This window comes from Patella vulgata, chromosome 1, assembly GCF_932274485.2.
Source record: "Patella vulgata chromosome 1, xgPatVulg1.2, whole genome shotgun sequence".
In the NCBI taxonomy this organism is placed as follows: Eukaryota; Metazoa; Mollusca; class Gastropoda; family Patellidae; genus Patella; species Patella vulgata.
The window spans coordinates 62,763,847-62,771,537 of NC_065879.2; positions in this window are offsets into that span (position 1 = coordinate 62,763,847).

The window sequence follows — 7,691 nt, forward strand, 5'->3', positions numbered from 1 at the left end:
GCTTCTGCATCGTATCGTGTGGGTGCCAGTGTCTTTTCTTTCTTCGTCACTCTTCGCTTTTTGGGCTTCGGTTCGTTTTCCATACTGGGGTGCCCAGTGTCCTGGTTCTCCACAGAGGTAACAACTTCCATAGGAGCCATAAGCTGGTCTGTCTTGTCTTGGTTTTCGTTGCTGTTGTTGGGAACGAGCAGGGCAGTCTCTATACCAGTGTCCGACATTGTTACAAGAGAAACAAGCTTGACTTGCCATCGAGAGCAGAATTAAATTTTATTCTGACACTTCGCTTCTTACAGTATTGGCAATGACGTCACTCTCTTTTGATTGGTTCTTTCTTTTCCTTCGTTTCTATTGGTTCGTGTCTAGTCGATGATTTCCAGGCTTTCAACGTACTTTTGCACTTCTTCCCAATCGATGACGGCTTCACTCACGTGACAGGCCTCCAACAACGTCACCAGGTCGGCTCGATTACCGTGTTTTTGTCGCCACTGGTTGAACACGGTGATAATTTGCATACGCGCGTTGTTAGGATGACTCATCTTTCCTTGACTGATCCGCGCTTCTCTGATTCCTAGATGTCTGCCAATACATTCCCAACCTTCTCCCAGCTTGCCGGACATGACGTTGATATCCATTTGATCCAGGGACCATCGTTTCCTTTTCTTCGGTAACTCGTCTATCCACCGTTGTATGGGATTCTCTTCGTCTTTGGGTTCAAGGAACTCGTCTTTGCGTTTGATCAACCCTGTCTTAAATCCCGGAACCACACGCCAAAACTTTTTCAAGGCTTCGTCGACATCTTCTCGCCATCGTTGTTCATCCTCCCACTTCTTGACTCGGTCCCGTGGATCGTCCATCATACTGCCTAGCACGCTATCGATGTCTTCTGGTTTCGGCTCGTCCACCCAGAGGTAGTGATTGTAATCGTCGACAGGACGTGAGGGTACGCCCGTTCTGGAACACACGCCCAATCCCAGACACGAATGGTATCTCTGCTCGTACTTGCAGCCGATACACTCCTCGCGTTGCCTTTCCTCTATGATGGGCAAGTAACAGTTGCAGACCCGAAAGTTAGCCATCGTCGTCTTAGTTTCTCGATCAAATCCGTATTTTCTGCCGGTTCGTCATCTTCCCTGTTTGATCGCCATCGTCCTGACACACGAAAGTCAGTATCCATATGGGTAAGTGTTGATCGGTTGGCCATCGTCGTTAAATTGAACAAAACGTTTGTCGTACACGATTTTATATCTTTTGTTCTCGGGGCGTGTCCAGAGACGTCGGTCACGTGATCTGGAAATCTTGAACGGATTGGCGATGACAAGCGGTTCGTTTTGATTGACGTGTCGTACATTCTCTTTCATAATGTTGTAATTGAGTTGTTGGGAGGCACGATAATTCAGGGTGAATCCCCGGACTTTGCAGACAGGTTTTCCATCACTTTGCCTGTACGCGTAATTCTTTGGCCCTCCGCTGACAAATTCCCGAATGGTAACATTCTCGGGCAGCTCGTTCTTCCATTGACCCAAACTTGAACCTTCCGGGGGATTCCATGAGGTGGAGTGGTATTGGTAGATGACGCTGTCCGTGTCAAAATAACAAACACGTTCCCCCAGCGTTTCCAAGACGGAATAAAGTTTCAAGCGGGCCTGGGCGGTGACAAAGGCGGCGATAACTACGTTGGTGATGGGACAGGGTGCTAGGTGTTCATCTTTCTTCAGCGTTTCCACCAACACCATATTGTCGTTGACTAATTGTTCATCTCGCACGGTCTGGGTCACATCCAACATTTTCTCAAAATAGTCGCTGGGCTCCGTGATATATTCTGTCTTGGGAAAGTTGTCTCTCTGTCCGAATTTTCCCCACGCTGTGTTCAATTGAAGTTTACTAAACGCTCGCATACCTTTGTTGGGTTTTATCGATGCGGGATCCAGGCGAATACCTTCGGTGTCGTACACGTCGTTCACGAAGCGGGTCTTATCTTCTTCGGTGTGACAGGTTTCGGGATAACCGCTACTTTCCATCTTCTTCTTCAGATAGTGATTGATGTAACCGGTAAATAAACCTCCTGTTTTGGCCTCGGGATCGTAGGTGCTGAATTGTTTCCAGTGCCAGACTTCGTACACTTTCAATACGCGGTATCCCAGGGCCACCGCTTTCTTGAGTTCCAGGGTGACAAACGTACCGACCCAGGCTCGCTGTTCATCGGTGTGATCACAAGGCTGGTATTCGGCAATCTCTCCTTGTTGCATGTGTTCGTCAACGCAGCTTCGACACAGGGCAAACACCAATTTCTGTTTGCGTCGAAAAGGGAGCACCGGGTGGTACAGGCCACGAGGCGGTAAAACCGAACACTGGATCAACCCTTCATACTGTTGCCACTGGTCTTGATCGGGCTGTGTGACGATCGTGGGTTCCTTGATGGGAAACGTACCGTACTTGCAAATGTAGGGGTAGAGAGACACCACGTCGATGTAGCGCATGTCTTCGGCCGACTCGTTGACCATCAGTTGGATGGCATTGGTTCTCCCGCCGAAGAAAGCGTTTCGGGGCATCAGAGGTTCGGGAGCGGGCCATTGCTGATCTTCCAATCCGCTCAGAAATTTGTCCATCTCGGGATCATGGCGTCTATCTTCCTCCATCTCACACTCCCACATGACACGGATGGTCTGCATACCGTACTGCTCCTGGAGTCGACAGTGGCGTTCTTGGGTCTTCTGGTACAAGTCTCGCATACTACGAGAGGGATCGTAGGGATGTTTATGTTGAACGTCTTGGACGGGGCCCGGAAAACATTTGGGACAACCTTGAAAGGCACACCCGTGGAATTCATACACTGTACCGGTGGTCGTATCCATACCATCTAAACTGTAAGGGCCGACTCAGCATTCACTACCATTGCGGGCGTGTCGAATGTTTGGTAGAGGGGTCTGGTTTCGGAAAGCGGCCATGGTCTGCCGATGTTGTTCCCATTCCAACCAACGAATTGCTTTGTTGGACTGTTGTCGAGGCTGGAAGCGATGCCAGTCTTTACCCGGTTTCGGCTCTTGCATCAGGGCTCGAGGAATGACGACGAGGGTGTCTTTCTTTAGGTAGTGTGGGCGTAGTACGCGACTGCAGGCAGACGCCAAGGTCAGACTCTTCTCTAAGGGATCAATGCCCGTGTCCATGAGGAATATCTCGCGAAACACACCACAACATCGGCGCAAGACATTTCCTGACGAAAATCAAAGACATCGTGACTGTGCTGTTCGTACCACTCGTGAAACTTCCCTCGTTCCGATACACTCATACCATCTGGATCGTAATCGGTGTCGGGAGGATAGGCGCCCACGTAATTTTCATTCTCCGGTCTGTTGAAGTGGTGAGGGAAATAACCTTTCTTGAGTTCTTGCAGGCCAAAGGTCTTGGGCATGTCCCGTAAAGGCATGGGTAGAAAGTTGAGGGAATCGATGAATTTTACCGTGCCGACAGCGATCGTCATCGCTTTACCACTATTCATAATCACTCCGAGTTGCGCCACGGAATGTTTGTGCAGCGTCTGTAAAATCAGCAGTCCGTCGTAATCTTTGAAATTGTGCGCCACGGCGATCACGGGACTCGATTCGTGATTGTCATTTTTCCGACCATCTACCACCGTACCGTGAGCAGCGAGTTGTAAAGACCATTTTCCCACATCGTCCAGCGTGTCTTGACCTTTAAAAACAATTTCTCGCTGGTGATTCCAATATTGGTCGCAGTGCTCGCAGGGTTCTTGATTATCGAGACAAAAGTGACAGCACGCTTGCAGAACACATAGGTTGGGAATGTGCTCACCGGAATCTTGTTGGCATTCAAAGTCAAAGAAGACGAAGCGGGTCAGCGTTGTTTTCTGCTGTTTGTCGATTTGTGTCTTCCTGTCTCAGTTCATGTTTTCTGCTGTTTGTCGATTTGTGTCTTCCTGTCTCAGTTCATGTCGATGGGTGATTTCAGCGGTTGAATGTAACAAAACTGTTTTTCGGCCGTGTGCCACTCTCGGCAGATGGAGCACTCGTATTCTCCGCATCGATGTTCTTCCAAATTTCGCTTGGCCTTGATGACGTCCCACTCCTTTGGACATTTTTCGCATTTCTTCCACCGGTGACATATACTGCACTTGGCTCTGGAACGGGTAGCGAGATGGTTGTCGAAACACTGTCGGCTCATAAACACACGATGACATCGGTAACACGTCTTTGTATTGGGATCGGGTGGACAGGCTGGACCTACTTTCTTGCAACCTTGACACATGACGTGACACGAATGTTTCTCGGTACCATTGTATCCCACCTGACAGGTCTCACAAAAATACGATCTTTCCACAAAGGCGGGCATGGAGGTAATGACGTCATAATGTCTGCTGTGTAAATACAGGTTCAGATGTTTTGGTGTTCCGGTGACGTATTTTGTTCCGCGATAGATCGCCTTACCAAAGATGACTTGAGAGAAAACGTTGAGTTGGTATCCTTGTTGGCCCAAATACTTGGCATACAGTTCCCACGTTTCCATCCCCGTGCAGGCTTCCCTGGTTCCACCCACGGCCTCGATGAGGTCCTGCCCTCCTCTGTAATCTGTTCCTCTCTCTTTCCCATTCAGGTGTGTCCTGTTTGTTGGCATAGTGACGAGCGACGACAATGGCTCGCTGAAAACATAATTCGTCGGCATTCTTGATGGTAACGAGGCATCTCTTTTTCTTTAAATACTCGTCGAAATTAGCACTGCCATCCGGAAGTGACACGTGACAGATATTCATAGACATGCGCTGATCCATTCGAAATTCTTCATTACTCTGTAATACGGCAGCCACTTTCTATAAAACGTCTTCGGCTTTTAACAAACGATGCTCAGGGAACGGTAACCAAATAGGTGATTTAAGTCCTGGGTGACTGATGGCTATTCTAACGTAGTCACTTTCTCTGGCGTCCAAGGTTTGACGAATTTCCTCAATGATGGCTTCAAAGGTGTCGTGTAATTGCTTTGGTACATCTACGGTCGGAACGTGGGACCAATCCTCCAAAAAGTCTATGTCCACACATAGCGACTCGGTTCTAAACAATCCACTGTATCTTCTATCGACGGGTCGTAATGAAAAACTCATCTTGCTCGGTTCGGTGAAAGTGTCAGAACCTATCGCGCCGCTCCCTTTTATCCCCCTTATGCCGTGACGTCATCAAACGTTCGATATCGTACACCCCACGTGATATAACGTTGCACATGCGTTGTATAACGTTGCATCACGTCTATTTTTAGCTTCTAACGTTCAATCTACGATGCATCACGTTATGCTAAGCACCGTGACGTCATTCCATGAATGGACTCGTGGGCTTTTCTAAGTTTTTGAAACTTGTGCTCAATCCTTTTGATATTTGTCAATAAAATATGTTTAAACAAAAAAAAAAAAAAAAAAATGGACTCGTCTGTGACGTCATACCTCTCAAATGGATTAGTCCTTACGGTAATAAAACGACACACCATCCCTCTCTCAGTATCAGAATGGGTGACGGCGCTCCGATCATCCGCCTCGAGAAAAACCCCAGCGTAGATACCCTCGTGTATCTCAGGGGTAATACTCTTGCCGTGATTACCCCTGACGATATCTTTGTCTTACCTGACGAGGTATTAAAAACACCTCCCAGGAAAAGACCCCTCCCGAATTAGTGGAGACCATCCGACGCAACCGACATAAAGTGCGTCGTACCCTCACATTCTAGTGAGGACAACGGCCCTTTTCAGGGCCAACTTATGCAATGTAAAAGGAGTTGTTTCCCCTTCCTTTGGTCTTCCTCCCCCTCCTCTCCCCCTTCTTCTTCTGCTCTCTTCTTTCTTCTGCTCTCTCTCTCTCGCGCGCGCCCCTCTCTTTTCTAGGTCACGGGGTCACACACGTGCAAGGGGTCACACACCTGCAAGGGGTCATTCAGTGCAAGGTCACGCACGTGGAAGGTCAAGGTCACATGTACGCACATTCACGCGCATGCACAGCACGTGCGTCCCTATATAGGCCCCCATACTACTGACGATATGATAATTTCACTGGTTGATGGTTGTAAATACTTGCAGGTCGGGGTTTTGGCCTAAATTAATCGATTTATTAGATATATTATTTGACAGAGATTATAATCAGATATGCCACCAAATCGCATATTTGGGGTTCATTTTTCAAAATGTTCCCGGGGATGAGTCCCCGGACCCACCGTCCGGACTCCGCGGTCAGTAAAAGGGGCCGCTCCGACACGGGAGCCCGGGCCGGTAGCCGGCCCCAATCCGCCCCTGAGTGGGGTCGCCTGTCCAACCTCGTGGGTTTTCTCCCATGGCTAGAGACCCTTACGTGCAAGCGAATCATTGAAATAAAATCGAACCATATGTTAGTCCTGAAATGACCTAGTTTGTGTCAAGTGGACATTAAACTCCATTTCTCTCTCTCTCTTTAATAAACTTGTTTGCTTCTTACAAATGTTAAATTTGTCTTGAATCTCATGACAGAACATTCCGATCACGTAAAAGTGGTACAGCAGCGTGATAGATTTCTCTAAGCCGACATCAATCCGAGTTTGACGTTCAGCAACACCGGTAATTGGTACTCCCACTGGCAGTCAATGAAAACTACTTCCAGTCACTTTGAATGGGATCGGCGCATGATGAACTTCAGATCATGGAAATCCAATCATTATTGGCAGAGATAGCCATGGACTCAGTCAGAGGGGGTCCCAATTTCAAAAAGTGGGCAATGGGTTGGAAAAATTTGAACCTGGACATTTTAAGATCGCTTGGTTCCAAATCAACCCAAAATACAAATTGTGCGGGATGACAGTGCAAGTGTCCAGCACTAAGGCATATGAATAATGGAACATTTCTTCAAACATCAGTGCTGTTCTGCACAGACCTATTATATTCAACAAAGGGAGAATGCCATAATTAATGTTCTCTTTTGTTTTACTTTCTTCTGTGAATGACTGTATTGATGAGCTCAACTGTATTGATGAGCTCGCAGTCTCTGGAAACTCATTAGCAGTAAATTTGGGCAACAAAATCTTTAGTTCTAGTTTGTATCTAAACCAACAGTAAAGGGGCAACATCTCATCTACGGCAGTGTAATTTTCTGATGGAGAACATCCTGTTGTGAGAAGCTCTTTGGACCAGGATGTCTATAGAAAACTGTCCCTTAATCCACCCTGACCGTACCCAAGTATTTGTCCCCAGCTATTATATATGGATTGTGGCTGATATACCCCATAATGAATTATATTTATTAACTGATCATGTGTGTTTCAGTAAAGCCTCGAGCAATCAAACTTAAGCTATTTTCATTATTGAACGAAGTCAAGGTATATAATGAAACTCTCACTCATTTAGAATCAGTTATTGTGTCCCAAAGCATTATCAAATCAAATTGCTTATCTCTACTTAGATTTAGCCGACTTATAATCATCAAACTCGATTATACATCACCAATTGAACATCTACAGGTTTCAAAGTTTAGTCCTTTGTTAGAAATAGAGATATTGTGCTCCAAAGTCTTGATGAATCAAACTGCTTATCACTAGTTTGCCTAAGCTTATCCCTTAAAGTAGCTTTTTATTCTGCCCCAAACAAAGTTGGGAATGATATTGAAATGGGTCTTGCCTGTCTGTCCCATTTTTGTTTCAAGAGTATTTCTCATAAGCTGTTCCAAAATATGTTTC